This window comes from Bos indicus, chromosome 4, assembly GCF_029378745.1.
Source record: "Bos indicus isolate NIAB-ARS_2022 breed Sahiwal x Tharparkar chromosome 4, NIAB-ARS_B.indTharparkar_mat_pri_1.0, whole genome shotgun sequence".
NCBI lineage: Eukaryota > Metazoa > Chordata > Mammalia > Artiodactyla > Bovidae > Bos > Bos indicus.
Genome location: NC_091763.1, coordinates 65707896 through 65724837, shown reverse-complemented (window position 1 = coordinate 65724837; position 16942 = coordinate 65707896). Strand labels below are relative to the sequence as shown.

General features: G+C 52.1%; 1 protein-coding gene across 1 annotated transcript in view; it reads left to right on the top strand.

Moving 5' to 3' along the window:
- The first annotated feature begins 15894 nt into the window (after positions 1 to 15894).
- ADCYAP1R1 (ADCYAP receptor type I) overlaps positions 15895 to 16942 on the top strand; it is a 108976-nt gene continuing 107928 nt past the window's right edge. Inside the window, exon 1 of the mRNA XM_070787870.1 lies at positions 15895 to 16027. The gene's annotated coding sequence lies outside the window, so the exon portion shown is untranslated. The remainder of the gene's footprint in view (positions 16028 to 16942) is intronic.

Sequence of the window (16942 nt, the reverse complement as noted above, 5' to 3'; positions counted from 1 at the left end):
CAGCTGCAAACAGCTCCAGAACAACCCTATTCAAGGGGCTTAGGGTCTGGCTAGGGAGGATATGGGTCAGAAGATAGAACTTCTTGGGTTGGGTTAAGTAGAAACATGATGTAGTCAGTGATGTTAGGGAGCTCACTGGTCTCCAGGAGAAGAGTCAGAAGCAGTGCCCATGCCCCACCAGGGGACCACTGTGGCGAATTCCTCATTCCACCGCTTTTGGCTACAGACACAGCTGCTCATACCAGTAACACTGGGGATAAAATGCCAGATACCCAACACGGCTGTCCTGAAAAGCCAAACTCCTCCACTGGCCTGCTTACCAAAAGCTCGATTGTACCTGGCTTCCTCTTGGTGTTCTCTTCCAAACCCAAGCCACACAGAGCTACTTCTGATGGCACGGCCTTGGCCTGCTAGTGGCAGGGGATGCTGGGGAGCCCCTGCTGACTTCTACCCAGAGAGAGTGTGCACACTGTCACAAGTTCAGACATAAGACTGACATTCAGAATGAGCTGGCCATGGACATGACAGAGTCCAACACTGGGAGGCGGTCATGCAGCTCAAACAATTGCATGATAATGGTGTACACAGGAAAAACAGAGCTCCAAAAGAAGCATCTAGAGGACCAAATCTAGCCTGGGGGAGTTCTTTAAAAAAAAGGCTTTCTGCTCTGTAACAACCTAGAGGGGTGGGATGGGGAGGGGGGTAGGAGGGAGTTCAAGAGAGAGGGGACATACGGATTCCTATGGCTGTTGTCCATAGGACACATGTATACTTATGTTGATGTTTGGCAGAAACCAACACAATAATGTAAAGCAATTATCCTTCAAGTAAAAATAAATACATTTTTTAAATATTTAAATAAAAAAGGCTTTCTGGAGAAAGTGCCATGTAAGCTGAGATTAGACCACAAGTATAAATTGGCTGGATAAGAAAGTGGGTGAAAATCCCAGATAGTGGAAATAGCATGTGCAAAGGCCCTGAGGTGGAAAGGAGCTTGTCATTTGGCAGGAACTGAAAGTAGCTACTGTGGTTATTGGAGTGAGAAAAGCCTGAGATAAGGAAGTTTGGGCAGCACCCAGCTCTTGCAGGGTCAGGGAAATCACACTGAGGAAATTTTATCTCAAGAGCTATTGGAAATGTGTGATGTAATGAAACTTCTAATTTTGCAATAATCTCTCTGACTGGTTTGGATAGGAAGACTGAATTTCCGGTGGAGACCTCAGCTGGAAGCAGGGAGGCTGAAAAGGGAGGCTGAAAAGGGAGGCTTGGCTCAGGGGATGGTGGTGGGAAAGATTAGGCCAGAGTAAAGATGTCTAACTGGGTGATGAGTTAATATGTGAGGTGAAGGGAAGGGAGATTTCCAGGAAGGTTCTTCTGAAACAGGTTGCAGTGGAGAAGAGCACATTTTAAGGGGAAGATCGTGTCTTAGGAGCGTGAGCGCGACCAGTGTTGGGTGCATGGGAGACAGTTGGGCACCAGGGGGCAGGCTGGAGCTGAGAAGACAGGCCTGGCTCTGGAGTGGAGTTCCAGAGCGGTGGGAATATCGGAGGTGGTGTATTTGACTCCCGAAGGGTGAAAGTGAGTAGTGGAGACAGAGCCGCTGAACATCCCCGTGGGGAGCAGTAAACTCCAGAGCAGGCTGGAGGGAACAGCCCTAGACAGGGAGGGAATCCAGATGGACTGGGATTGGGGACGCTTTGAGCACTGCCTCGCAGCCCTGAGACCTGAGACTGGGCTTGCAAACTCATCAGTGGACTTGGGAGCACAGCTCAGGGCAGGAATGTCTGGGGCAGAGGATAGACTTGGAAAGCAGACGGGAGGGTGTTGAAAAGTGAGTGAGCCGTGAAGACACAGAGGCAGGATATGTAGACCAAGCTGGCTTGGGGCGGAGTAGGGGAGCTGAAAGGGTTTTGGGAAGGGAATGTGGGGTTCATGGGAGGGTGGTTTGTTATAAGAAGACAATCTGGATAAATGCTAATGAGCTGGATATGGGAATCACTGAAGGATAAGGGGAGGGCACGTTGTGGAGTGAGCTCACTGAAAATGTAGCCTCAGAACCCAGATGAGGGTACCTTGTCTAGAGAAGGGGGTCCCTGCCCCTGGGGATGTGGTGTGTGAGTGCAAGTTGCTTCTGTCAGGTCTGACTCTGTGTGACCCTATGGACTGTAGCCCACTAGGCTCCTCTGTCCATGGGATTCTCTAGGCAAGGATACTGCAGTGGGTTGCCTTTTCCTTCTCCAGGCAATCTTCCCGATCTAGGGATGTAACCCGGGTCTCCTGCATCTACCTGCATGGGCAGGCGGGTTCTTTACCACCAGTGCCACCTGGGGAGCCCTGGGGATGTGGTGGATGCAGGCGATGGGAGGGGCAGGGTGGACGGCTGTGGAATGCTGGCCGTTCACTCTGAAGGCACGGTGATCTGCAGGGGAAGGGAGGGGAGCTGGGCATCTTGAGGAGAAGGCAGAAGGTGGGAAGTAGCAGTGGCAGAAGGTGGGGGAACAAGCTGGCAAGAAATGTGGCGAGCTGGGCAGGTGAATTTGGAGTGACGGCACTTCCCCTGAGGAGAGTATCTGGCCCAGGGAAGGCCCAGGGGAGCCTATTGAGGGTGTAGTTTTGCCCAGAAGATCGAGGCACTAGTGGCTTCTAGGCCATGTTTGCAAATGAGGGTTTGTGTTGACGACCCTGCGATCTGAGCCAGAGGGGACAGTGAATGGAAGGTCCAGGGTAGGGAAGTGTCAGCTGTGTGGGTGGGGGCGTTGAGGAGAGAACTGGAAGGACAGGTGACAAGGTCAGAGGGGACCAGAGCTTCTGCCTGCCTTGCCCTTTGTACCCAGGGCAAGGGCTCCTCGCTGGGCGGGGGAAGAGCTGCTGGGAGTCGAGGAGGAGGGCAGGGTGGGGCAGGATGGGAGGGGCTGCTTGGCCAGGAGGCCTGGGTATTGCAGTCGCCCAGAAGAAGGCTGGGATGGAGTAGAAGGAAGACTTGGAGCCAGGGTCTCCAGGGAGGAGGGAAGGCTGGTGGTGGTGGAAAGGGGCTCAGTCAGGGAGGGGTGACACAGTGAGGAGGACAGAGCACGCCAGAGGGAGACACACGACAAAGCCCCAGACGGAGCGGACTGGGCAGGGCGGGCAGCGGGCGGGAGGAGGCCCAGGCGCTTGCCCCTCTCCAGAGCCCGCGTGTCCTGGTCCTGCCCAACTGTCCTGTGACGCCCTCACCAGCCTCTGGGGCTGCCAGCAGCTGGGCCCGGCAACCATGAGGAGCAGGACCGCTTTGGGAGGTAGAGCAGGGCCTTGGAGGACAGCGAGAAGCCAAAAGCTGTCAATGTCCGGGGCTTTTGTGGGAAGGGGCTGGTCTGTAGTGTCCCCCTCATCCGTCTGAATCTCCTGGTGTGGATATTTCTCTTCTGGGGCTCCCCCCACCCTGTCTCTGTGTGCACGTCTCTCTCCTTCTGTGTCTGTCCTTTTGTTTTTCTCTGACTCTTTCTTCTACTTTATGGGGCTCCAGCTTCCAGCTGTGGGAAGTGAAGGACCAACCCATTAGGCAGCTGGCTTGTCTCTGTGATACTGGACATCTGGGGCTAGGGTTGGCTGGAGGTGGCTGGAGCTTTGCACTTGCATCCAGATGGCCAGCTACCTGCTCTGTCAGAATCCTGGTTCCCTTTGCACACCCCCCTCAGTATGTCTCTCTCTCTTTCCTCACTGTCTTCTCTCTAGATTATTCTACCCCAGGTGTCCCTGACACAGACAGGATGCTGTGTGTGTATGTGTGTGTGTGTGTGTGTGTGTAGGGAGTCTGGGGAATGACAGGTGGGACAGCACAACCCAAGTTCACGGAGCCTGTCTGCCGGCTTTCCAGGGAGCAGGTCAGGCTGGCAGGCAGGATGAGGTTGATGGGCAGTCCGTTTCCCAGCCTCAGAGATGTTGCATAAGCAGCCGCAGCCCCGCGCACATTCCCATGGTTACGGGGCTGGGAAAGGCTGGCGGTGGTGGCATCGCCATGGCACCAGCATGGCCCAGGGCTCAGCTGGCATGGTGCTGGCACAGAGCAACTCTGAGTTCTCACTGGACAGATCTCTGCCAGGCAGGGCTCCTCCCGGGCATCGAGTGGCTTGTGGAGTCAGGCAGGAGGCAAGCAGCCCAGGGCCAGTTTTGGGGGAAGCCTGAAGACCCCCTTCAGCCTCTCAGCCCAGTGGCCAGAGCTCCATGGGGTGGGGGCTGGCCATGGGAGTAAATGCCCCCCATACTAGCTGGCTCAACGCAGGCAGAGCTGACTCTGTCCACAGCCCCTTCCTCAATCCTCAACCTGCGGAAATCTTGGCGTTGACCCTAGCCTCATCCTTAGGGTTCTCATCCCCTCCACACTCTCCTGCTAGGCCTGTGCCCTGGGGATCTCACAGTGGAGACCTAAGCCCAGTTTTGGGGGGAATACACACCAGGAGCTTCCCTGGTGGCTTAGACAGTAAAGAATCTGCCTGCAATGCAGAAGACCCAGGTTTGATCCCTGGGTCGGGAAGATTCCCTGGAGAAGAGAATGGTTACCCACTCCAATATTCATGCCTGGAAAATTCCATGGGCAGAGGAGCCTGGCACGCTATATATAGTCCATGGGGTCTCAAAGAGTCGGGCACGACTGAGTGACTGACACTTTCACTTTCACATCCTGAGGATAGAGGCATATAGGATTCAGGCCAGCAGGACTGTGGGGGTTCAAATGTCAGAGGTCAGTGGGGGTCAGAGCAGTCACAGAAGTCCTGAGAGGCAGTGGTATGCTGGACCCATGAGGATGAATAAGATTTGAGGCAGGGAAAGACCCTGGGAGGAGGAGCAGCTGACATGAAGATGGGGAGGCCCAGAACCCACGACCTCTTTGATGAGATTAGGTCTTTCAAAAAAGAATATCTGTGTGTGTGTGTGTGTGTGTGTGTGTGTGTGTGTGTGTAGCGGTTTCTCCAGGTTTAGCTCTGGGCTGCTTGAGCACAGGAAGCCTCCTGGAAGGTGAAGTAGGGGAAAGTTAGAGGAAATTTCCTTAGAAAGAGCCTTGCTGACGCCCTGGCACAGCCTCCAGGGAGGCTCTTAAACACGTTCCACGAGGCTCCTGCATGGCTCTCCTCCCACGCCCCAACCAGCTCGTCCTCCACACCTCCATCTGCCTGGGCACCTGGGCCAGCTCCTCCTGCTCCTCCCCAGCTCTGAGGGTCACCCTCACTAAACCAGCAGGTCCTGCACAATACCAGGACTGATTCCTGCATCTTCACCAGGCAGTTCTGAAGCCTCAGCATCCGTCTTGTGTTCACACCCATCCTTTGTCACCAACTCCTTCGTGACAACCCTGGAACTCCTGCCACAGGGGGACCCCTCCCTGGTGGCCTCTCAGCCCTTACAGGACCTCGACCACAGGGAAGGAATAAAGCCCTCCTGGCCCTCCCCACTTTCCCATTTAACTAGGAAAGAGGAACCCAGGTTTCTTTCCGTGGCCTGCAGGACCCGGTGTGACCGGGACCTCTCACCTCCCCAGCTTCATCTTCCCTCATCTTTCTCCCCTGGGCTCTGCCCTGGCCACACTGGCCATCTCGTGGTGCCCAGAGTCACCCGGGCCCATGCTCATTCCAGAGTGACTGCTGCTTGGCACGCGCTGCCCGCCGCATCTCCCCCAGCTGCTGTCTCCACTGAGTCCTGACTTGCCGCCAGTGTCACCTCCTCGGAGGCTCATCCTAACCACCTGGTGGCATCGCTCAAGGTCATGTGGCCTCTCCATGTTTTATTTTCTTGGTGGCACTTGGCTGTGGTTGCAGTAGAGCCTCATTGTTCACAGGCGTTCTATAAAGTCACCTTGAACACTGAATTAGTAAATATGGAACCATTGCTCCTAGAAGAGAGACAGAGCTAGGCTCCCGTGAGCCTCTAGTCACCAGGTTTTGCCAACGGATCAATACATAACCTTGTTTTCCGTGTGTTTCTGTTTCTAGACACCTGATTTAATATATATGGCTGATTCATTAGCATAGAACTCGCGGCCAACAGCACTATTATTCATGATTGAGAGACGCTAAGTTACCCTTGAATTTTCTCTGGAGAGCACATCACAGACGCCTTGTACCAAGGAACTCTAGACAACACTTCTGCCCTAGGCCTGGGGCCATTTATACAGTGAAACCACCAACAAAAAGCACGAAAATGTAAAGAAACATAGCTCTCAGTAAACCTCAAAGAGGACACTGTAAAGTCTGAACTGAGCCAAGATGGCAGAGGTCGTCGTGGTGGAACCCAGCTGGGGATTTGTGCATTGGGCTGTTCCAGTTCTCCTCGCCCAGATCATGTCCAAGAATGACTGTGGCAGCGCTGTGAGTATTGACTGAGGGGTGCAAATACATTTCAGGGAGCAGGCAAGTCACCAATACGGAATCTGCAAATAGCGAGGATCCACTGTTTGTTATTCTTAAGCATTTCGTGTGTCTTGTTGGACTTCCCTTTGCTTATTCACTGCTGTATCTTCAGCACCAAACAAGGTCAAGGTCAAGATTCACAGTAGATGCTTAATAAATATTTATTGACTGATTGTCCTGCCTCTCTCTCTTTCACATACACACAGACACACACTCACACACACACTCACATGCACTTACAACGCAGAGTACTTATCAGGTCTCGGAGCTGAGAAGATAGGGATTCTCTTTTCTGGGCACCATAGGCAAGAGAGAGAAGGAAGAGGGGGTAGGTGAGCATCCTTGTCCTAAACCTTTGCTATTCCTGGCCTCCACTCCCTACTTACAAGTCCTGGGGCTAGCTGTGTGTGCAAGTGTGTTGTTAAATCCCTCGCCCCCCTGACCCCCTGCAGGAATCCATGCGGACATGCAGTACATATACAGCCTGGCTGAGGACCCCTGCGTCTGGTCCTGGGAGGATGGTGCGGGTGTGTGCATGTGGGTGCCATGCCCCTTCACAAGCACGTGTGTGAGCACGGGCTCCAGCCTGCCCCGATGAGGCCTGCTGGCTTCCTCGCAGCTGCAGAGCTTGCTGCACTGACAGGCCTGTAATCACGGGAAATTACCGAGCCCAGAGCTAAAATTAAGGCTGCTGCTGCTGCCACAGGACCTGTTTACAAAGACAAGCACCCGGAAGAGGCCTCGGGAGGCTCTGCTGGGAGCTGCAACTCCTGGGGAGGGTGAAGTGGGGACCCAGCAGAGAGGCCACAGAGAGAGGAAGCCTCTTATATTTGTCATACACCTACTAAGTGGCAGGCACTGTGCTCGTTAATTTCACACTTCAGTTTATTTCATCCTCACCGAGACCCTGCCAGGCAGGAAATGGTCCTGGGGTACCGACCCCAGACCTGGCCTTTGAGGTTGAGGAAGGAGCTTCAGGTTGTGAAGCTTGCGGCTGGCAGAGCCGGAGTCTGAACGCAGGGCTGACTGACTCCGGGACCAGGGCTGTGGGGCCCTGTGGGGCAGGGAGAGGGGAGCCCTGTGGGAGTGGGAGGCGGGTTCTCTGGTTTTCGTATTTGGTGTCTGGTGTAAGGAACACTGGAAAGAAGACCCCCATCCACCATCCTGTCTCCCTCCCGCCTGTCACGTGGTCTGTGGCATACCTCTTAATACTTTAGGGTGAAGGTGGCCCCATGGGAACCCACATATCCCTCCAGGAAGAAAACAGATGAATTGTGCATACTGACGTCAAGTCTAAGGGACCCTGTTCCACCTGCAGGGTGGCCCCACCCCCAGCACAGCCATCCGGCCTCATATGGGTGGGGCTGAGGGGACACGGCATGAAGCTATACATTGACCTGGGCTCTGGATTCCCAGCTGAGGTCTTCTCTTTTCCTTTTTCCTTTTCTGCGGCTCTCCACACACTGCTGTCCCCAGAAAGCCCTAAACATGACTCTGAGAGCTGCCCTTCTCACCCCAGCCCCCAGCCAGAGAGCAGGTTATTTGTGAACAGTGAGTGATGATTGTGGAGGGGCATTGGGTGGGGCAGGGAACTCCCTCTGCAGAGGGCAGAGCTGGACTGGCAGACAGTCATCCACGCTGTCTGGGCCAGGCTTTCTGGGTGAGCAGCAGCCTCCCCTCTCCCCAGCCCCGCCACTGTCTCAAGGACAGCCTGGCTCACTGGCCTGGGGGCCGTGGAGAGAGAAAACTCAACCCAGAGGCCCCATGTGACGTATGTTGGCACACTACTGGACTGGCCTTCAGCCAATAAGCACTTTCATCTGACAGCAGTCAAAATATTAATAGTGCCAGGGGCTGTTCTAGGATACATACAACACTGACATACACAGACTTGCAGAGACTCCTTTGAGGAATTAGCATTATGCCCATTTTACAGATGAGAAAACTGAGGCACAGAGAGATCAAGTGGTTTGCCCACAGCCGTAGAGCTTGGTTATGAGGTGGAATTTAGACCTGGGCCGTGTGGCAGCAAAGGTCTATGCTCTATTGCCTCTTGAGTCCCCAGTCCCTTGGTCTTCCCCAAAGCAGATACACACTGCAGGCTGTACGGTGAGTGGCCATCTGGTCTCTGCCTGCTATGGCCCCTGTAGTCTCCTGCATGCAGCTTGGCTGGGCAGAAGGGCCCTGTTTGAGGGGCTGAAGCAGACTCTTGGGAGCATCTGCCACTGGGGTCTGCTCACCAGGCCTCTTGTGTCCCTGTGGGGGACTGAAGAGGACAGTGGCATGGCAACGGCCATACTCGCCCACCAGCCCTCACAATCCCGAGCTGTTCTCAAAAGGGCTGAAGGGAACCCTCCGTGAGCCTGACTGCCTGCTAGACCCCGGCCTGCGCTTCATGTGAGTTTGTTAATCATTTTTTGCGCTTGGGTTGTGACCAGTGATTAATCTGGAGAAGGAAATGGCAACCCACTCCAGTATTCTTGCCTGGGAAATCCCACAGACAGAGGAGCCTGGTGGGCTATAGTCCATGGGGTTGTGAAAGACTCGGACACGACTTAGTGACTAAATAATAACAACAACAACAGCATTTAATAGTTTCAATGAAATGGCAGAATAAAAATAGAGTGCATCTTGCCTGGTGAAGGTAGGTACTGTTTCATGAAACTTTTATTTCCATTTCACACATTTATGCTGAGTCACAGTAAAAATGAAGTAAAAAACCCAAGTTTGATGAACCTCCCAGAGGTTGCCTTCTTACTCCTTGTGTCTCATGTAGGTTCCTGCAGCCCCGCATCTGGATCAGGCCCGGCCTGGAAGTCCCCCTGATCCCCGCACTGCAGAGCCCAGCCCAGCTCCGGGCACCGGTAGGAGAGCACTCAGCTTACAGATTGAGCCGTGAGCAAAGGTCTACTGTGTTGTGTAGGCCACCAGGCACCAGGATCTGTGCTGAGCTTTTTGCCTGCATCACCTCTTAAGCCTCATGAAGTAAGTGGCCCTGGTCTCTGCCTTCCACAGATCAGGAAACTGAGGCTCAGTGAGCTTCATGTGCTCACTCGGTCCTGCAGCTCACACACATCAGAACTGGGTTCTGGATGGTGGACACACAGGTGCTGATGACAGGCAGGCAGTGATGAGAAGGCACCCTGACCCCTCCACCTCACCTCTGGGGACCCCTCCTCCTCCCTTCTGTACCCAAGCTCCTCGACCACCAAGTTCCCCTGAGACCCCCTCTTTCAGGGCCTGTGGGATTCTGTAGGTCTACTCTGAAGCAGTTCCTGATTTCCATGACACCAGGGTGGAGTAACTTGGGAAGCTTCCTGGGAATGTGGGGAAGGGTCCCGCCCAAGGAGAGCCTGGCCCTGACTCCAAAGTCTATTGTGCAACCTTGGGTCTACACATCTACCTCACCCAGACTTTTCCTTCCCCCATGTGCTCCATAGCTGGCACCTGAGGGCAACATGCCTTGTGTTGCTGAGGGCGAATGGTCACAGGAGCCACAATCCTTTCCAGAGCTGCTCAGAGCCCAGCAAGACTGCCCCAGGCCAAACCTCTGAACCAGGGCTTGGCCCTCAGAGCTAACAGGTCACTTCCAATCCTAGTTCCTTCCTTTTCAGAGGTGTGGGGACCTAGTGAGCACTGAGTTTGGAGTTAGTTGGACCTGAGTTCACACCAGGGCTGGATTCAGAGAAGAGTATGGTGCCTATTCCTCCTCCGACAAACTGTTGGTGGGAATGCAAACTAGTACAGCCACTATGGAGAACAGTGTGGAGATTCCTTAAAAAACTGGAAATAGAACTGCCTTATGATCCAGCAATCCCACTGCTGGGCATACACACTGAGGAAACCAGAAGGGAAAGAGACACGTGTACCCCAATGTTCATCGCAGCACTATTTATAATAGCCAGGACATGGAAGCAACCTAGATGTCCGTCAGCAGATGAATGGATAAGAAAGCTATGGTGCATATACACAATGGAGTATTACTCAGCCATTAAAAAGAATACATTTGAATCAGTTCTAATGAGGTGGATGAAACTGGAACCTATTATACAGAGTGAAGTAAGCCAGAAAGAAAAACACCAATACAGTATACTAACGCATATATATGGAATTTAGAAAGATGCTAACAATAACCCTGTATACGAGACAGCAAAAGAGACACTGATGTATAGAACAGTCTTTTGGACGTTGTGGGAGAGGGAGAGGGTGGGATGATTTGGGAGAATGGCATTGAATCATGTATAATATCATATATGAAACGAGTTGCCAGTCCAGGTTCGATGCACGATACTGGATGCTTGGGGCTGGTGCATTGGGATGACCCAGAGGGATGGTATGAGGAGGGAGGAGAGAGGAGGGTTCAGGATGGGGAACACATGTATACCTGTGGTGGATTCATTTTGATATATGGCAAAACCAATACAATATTGTAAAATTAAAAAATAAAATAAAATAAACCCTGTTACTTCACAAATTCTCCAGTAGCTCCCCATTCTCTTCAAAGCAAAATGCTGACGGCCTTAGAATGGTTTACAAAGGGCTTCAAAGTCCTGTATGTCTCCTTCTCTGGACATATTTAGTTTCTTTTCTGGACTCACTCAGCTCTAGCCATGCTGACCTCTTGCCATTTCTGCCCCAGGGCCTTTGCACTTGCAGCTCCCTCAGTCTGGAGCCATCTTCCCTCAGATGCCCACATGGATCACTCCTTCACCTCAGTGAGGGTCCCTGATCCAAAGGCACGCTTCAGCCCCAGCTACAGCCCATGGCCTGTCTTATGTTGCCTTCTCACTTTATATTCCTGCACACTAAATCACTTCAGTCATGTCCAACTCTTTGTGACCCTATGGACTGTAGCCCACCAGGCTCCTCTGTCCACGGGATTCTCCAGGCAAGAATACTGGAGTGGGTTGCCATGCCTTCCTTCAAGGGATCTTTCCGACTTAGGGATCAAACCCGCGTCTCTTATATTTCTTGCATTGGCAGGCAGATTCCTTACCCCTAGCACCACCTGGGAAGCCCCTCCTACTAAAATACTGTATGACTTATTCATCTACATTGTTTATCCAAAGATGTTTATCATCTATCTCTCTCCATTAGAATGTAAGCTCCACAAGGGTGGGTTTTTTTGTTTCTTTGTTCAGCGGTGCCTAACACCAAGCAGGCATCAAAAAAAAAAAAAAAAAAAAGGTGCAAAAGAACTGAGAGAGAATTAAGTATGTGTAAAGAGATATAGAATTTGAATTTCTTCCATGAAATCCCTGAATCATCCATATCAAATTCTTTGAAACCAAAATCTTCTGAAGAAGTTGGTCTTAGACTTTCCTGCTTTGCTCCAGGTCTTCATTTGGGTGAGTTTCCACTCTGACCCGGTGGCTGGCCCCAGCCGTCATCCTCCTGGGTGCCAAGCTGGGCCCTGTAAATACAAATGCAAACCAGAAAGCCACACCACGCCCCACCCACCAGCTGGTGGAGAGGCAATGACGTGTGTGTGACAGGGAAGCACCAGGGCACCCATAGAACAAGAAAGAGAGATGGAAATGGAAATCCTTTTTCCCAGACAAAGGAAATGGTTGTGTGGGTAGCTAAACTCCTTAGAGTCTATTTCCTCACAGTGGTGTTGAGTTCTAGATCAAGTGAGATGAAGAACTGGAGGCCCATCCAGTTCTGAAATGTGACATGCAGAGATTTTTGTTTTTCACTCTTCAAAAACAGGCAAGAAGCCAGGGCAGAGATCAGTAAATCCATTTCACAGATTTTGCCATGTTTATCCCTTCCTGTGTGAACTTCTTCCTCCATCCCAAATTTCAGTCTCATCCAGAGGTCCTGAGGCGAGACCCTTTCAGCTTCATCCTGCCTCCTTCCTGACTCCATCTCAAGCTGCTGCTGCTGCTAAGTCACTTCAGTCGTGTCCGACTCTGTGCGACCCCACAGACCGCAGCCCACCAGGCTCCCCCGTCCCTGGGATTCTCCAGGCAAGAACACTGGAGTGGGTTTCCATTCCCGTCTCCAATGCATGAAAGTGAAAAGTCAAAATGAAGCTGCTCAGTCGTGTCCGACTCATTGCGACCCCACGGACTGCAGCCTACCAGGCTCCTCCATCCATGGGATTTTCCAGGCAAGACTACTGGAGTGGGGTGCCATTGCCTTCTCCACCATCTCAAGCTAGCCTTTGTCAATTAGGACACTGGGACTCAGAGAGGGAGAGTGAGCTGCTCGTGGTCACACAGAGAATTAAGAGTCTGGGCAAGGACTGGGAACCAGGCCTTCTGCCTCTCAGCCTGAGGCCCTTCCACTGCCAAACATGTGTTCTTCGGAGCCCCTGCCTTCAGCCTGGGTTCCCGGAAGATGCCATGACCTCTAACCCTGCTAAGCCTGCATCCACTCCTTCTGCACCCCTGGGGCCACCAAACTCAGGGCTGAGGGCCTGTGGGGGCTGGCTAGAGGCGTGGGAGTCGGGGTAAAGCCAGTTCTCACTGAAGCCTTTGCGTGCCTCTGCCAGGGTTCTGCATTGCCTTTCTCTGGAGAGCAGCTCTGGGCGGGGGTTGGGGGGAGGGGTTGGTGGGCATGGCCCACCCTCTTGGGGCAAACTCTCCCAAGGCTCAAGAATACAGATTTTTAGGCTCAGAGGGGCTGTTATAAAATTCACAGTCATACCTTCTCCTGACATACTGCAGAGGAGAAGCTAAGGCCCAGAGCAGGCGTGAGGCCCACCCAAGGTCCCAGGGGGCAGAGCCAGGGCCAGGCCTGGAGTCAGAGTTTTGCATCATCATCAAGTCTGATCATATCTGCTTCTTCAGGAATTCTGGTATATTTCATTTGGGCAGCATCCTGGAGTCCAGGTTTCTAGCTAGACTTACATACCTCCAATGATGGGGGACTCACTACCAGTTTGTGTTCTCTCTTGCTCTCTCTCCTTTTCTGTTCTCCTGATCTCTGGACCCAGACCTTAGAGTTCAGGCTCTCTGCTTCTGACCCTTCCTGTCTTTCCCACCGGTTCTTCTAAGGACCCTCACATGCTTGCTGTCCATCCGTGTTTACAGAGGGGACTTCCGTCCTCCTGTCACACCCTCTCCACTCTAATGAGCATACTCAGGGCCCGAGATGAGGTTTGCTCATCCTTGTCACTCATTTCTTCAAAAATTCTTACTGATTGTGTGTTCTGCTATATACCAGGTCCTTAGCACTAAGGATACACTAACGAAAACAAACATAAATGTCAGACCAGAGACGTGAACCGTCCCTGACAGAGACCCTCCATCCTCACCACACAGCCTCATGCAGCTCTGAGACCGACGGCCGGAGGGGCAGACTACCAGAAAGAGACAGATACACAGAACACAAGTATTCAGAACAAAGGTGGGAAGAGGCACGTGGAAATGCTATAAACCGCTGGGCCCATGGTCAGTACAGTTCCTCTGCCAGGAAATTACAAGGCTGTCCTTTGGCCTTCTTCTGGACTTGGAGGCCGAGCAGCCCTTGGGAGCATCTGGAACATCTGGTAGCCATCTTCTCCCACCGAGGGAGAAGGGCCAGGGCTTGAGTGGGCCGGGGGTGGGGCCAGGGAGGCCTCTTCCTTCCCCCAGATCCCTAACATCACTTCCAGACCCAGGGCGGTGTGGAACCTCCCCAGCCTCTCTTCTGGACCCTTCTGGTCTTGCCTGCCTCCTCTGGCTTCTCAGAGTGGACTGTGCCCACCCGGAGCACACTCTCTGCCAGGTCCCACGGGGATGTCAGCTCCCCTGGAGCAAGGCCAGGCTGGGGGGCAGGAGCACAAGCCGAGCTCTCATGGGAGTTCACTCTCTGGGACGTCGAGACTGGGCTGCATGGGCTGTAATGGGGTGAAGGCCTCCTGCAGGGTGGTCCAGGCTGGGAGCAGCTGCGATAGTTGGGGGCAATGGAAGAAACAGGTGGGTGGGGATGACAGAGTGGACAACTCACATCCCAGACTGAGAGGGATCAAAGCTTGCCCTCCCCCCTACAACTGCTGTTGGGGTTAAAATGTGAGAGTGGGAGATGTTATGGGCCTAACTAGGGGCCTGCCAATTCCTATGTTGAAGTCCTACCCCTCAGTACCTTGGAATGTGCCTGTATCTGGAGACAGGGCTTTTAAAGAGGGAATTCAGTTAAGACAGGGTTTTATGGTTGGTACCTAATCCAATGTGCCTGGTGCCCCTTTAAGAAGAGGAGGTTAGGACACAGAAACACACAGAGGGAAGGCCATGTGAAGACACAAGGAGGGGATGCTCGTCTGCAAATCAAACAGAGAGGCCTCGGGAGAAACCAACGCTGCCAACCCCTGGGTCTTGGACTTCCAGCTTCCAGAAATGTGGGGAAATAAATTTCTGTCCTTTAAGCTCTCGGCCTGTGCTATTTGCTACAGCAACCCCAGAAAACTAACATAGGTGCAAATCTATTTTATTATGACAATGCCTTAAGCATGGTCACTTTCAGCTCCCCTGGAGAACCCCATGTTCAGATGCTCTGTCAGAAAATAGGCAAATATACCTTTAGGATTATACTCCTGGATTATTATTTCCCATGGATTAGGGTAAAGATTGGAGCAGCTGGAGGAGTCGATATTCTTCAAGGAGACCAGACAGGACATCAGTTCTCAGCAGTGAGCTGTATCTGCCTTTAGGAATGTAGGTGGAAACGAGACACAACATCACCAGTGCAGAGACCAACCAGAAGGTTACCACTGTCTTCCTTTTGGAAGGGATAGAGGTGTTTTCTTCACACCTGGAATCAATAGAAAGCCTATAAAAAGAGGAACTTATGAACATTTAGCAAGTGCCTGAGGCAGCACAATGCATACAACTCCAGGATGTGGTAGGGTGTTGAAACTTCATAATCCAGATGGCAAGGTGTGTGTCCACAAAACAACCAAAACAGCTAATCCTTTTCTATTCAGACATTAATGACAGACCATGTTCTAAGCATGTTACATAAGTCATCTTCATTAATGCTCACAAAGCCCTATGAGACAGGCATTATTTGTGCCCCTGTGTCACGTATGAGAAAACCAAGACACAAAGAGATTACACGATTTGGCAAAGATCACACAGCTTGTGAGAAGGAAGAGTAATGACGTTAGATGGAGAAGAGACTTGAAGAAAGGAGGGGTGACGGCGCAGGGTAGCAGACACACGGGCTGCCCTCCGAAGTTTAGTCCCCCAGGTTGCGGTGACTTCAAAACACTTATTGGAACCCATCAGTGAAGAACTACATAACTCACCACTGGGGTCCAAGGAGTATTCAATCTGAAGATAAGCCCTGAGGGACTATTGTTGAGATAATTCAAAATGTCAGTTAAAGTGGAGAGTCATAAACAATGGCACATGGACCTTACATATTTGGGGACAATTTCTAAAATGCATGCCTCTATTAATCACTCTGAATATACGACCAAAGCCTCTTCTTTGAGCAGAAGTTCACTGACTGGAACTCCAGTTTATCTATTTTTTTTTTTTTTTAATAAGCCACACCCATGTTGCCTCATCTTTGGTTTCCTGTTCTGGTTTTTTAATATGCAGAGTATTGAGGGTGTGGGCTGGTTCACACTCGCTGTGTACAGGGTGGGCAAGACAGCCCTTCTGTATCCACATGAAGTTCATTATGGCCACATAACTTCCTTGGGTCAGCAGAAGGTAAGTGGAAGTGATGGGAGTCACTCCTGGGCAGGAGCTGGCAAAGCCAGCACATGCTTCCCCCACGTGTTCTCTTCCTTCTGCCTTGGTTTCTGGCAAAGGTCCAGATATCGGCTGCACCATCAGTCTGAGGCCTGAAGCAGAGCCCCTGCTTACCAGGAGGAGTCTGCAGCAGGACCAAGGAGAAAACTCTGTGTGGGTTGAACTGCTGAGGTTTGGGGAGTGATTTGTTATTGCAGTCTAGCCTACTACCTCCTCCCAACGGGTATACTCATCAAGTACTACGAGTCCAATCTTGGTCTGGGCACTTTGATGTATTTCTCTATATTTCTCCAGTATTTCTGTAAGGTCTCCTTAGACCTCATTTCACTCTTCTTTCTAGCTTTTTGTTTTTACTGTGGGATACCCAGAGGACCCAGCCCTTATTTATGATGTTACTTCTGTAGTAAACGTGTGCGAGGCCTCCAAGGAGAGGCCCAGTGGGCAAGCACGAGGCAGCACACTGAGTGTGGTCACTTGGGACACCCCAGGGGCAGGAACCGTGCCCACCCTGCTCCTGCATTTCCCTCATGCGGAGACAGACAGCTCTCTGGCAACCCTGGGCATTTTCCCACATTCCTCCTGGGTACTCCACGAATGCAAGGCCCTGACCTCTCTTCACCTGGGCCACTCCTCAGAGTCATGTTTGCCACAAGCAATCTTGAGAGAAGAGGTAACATCTCAAAGGCAAAGAGCAGTCTTTCTCCCACTTTCTATAAAAGTGGAAAATCTCCCGAGGCCAGTGTTCCTCTCCTGTTACTCTAGCCACTGAGTACCCCACCCATCCTGGGCCTCTCGCAAAGCCTGTGTGGGACTTGAGTGGCAGCAGAGAACCAGAGCCAACCATCAGAGTGCTCTGGGGACTGCTTTTGCCTG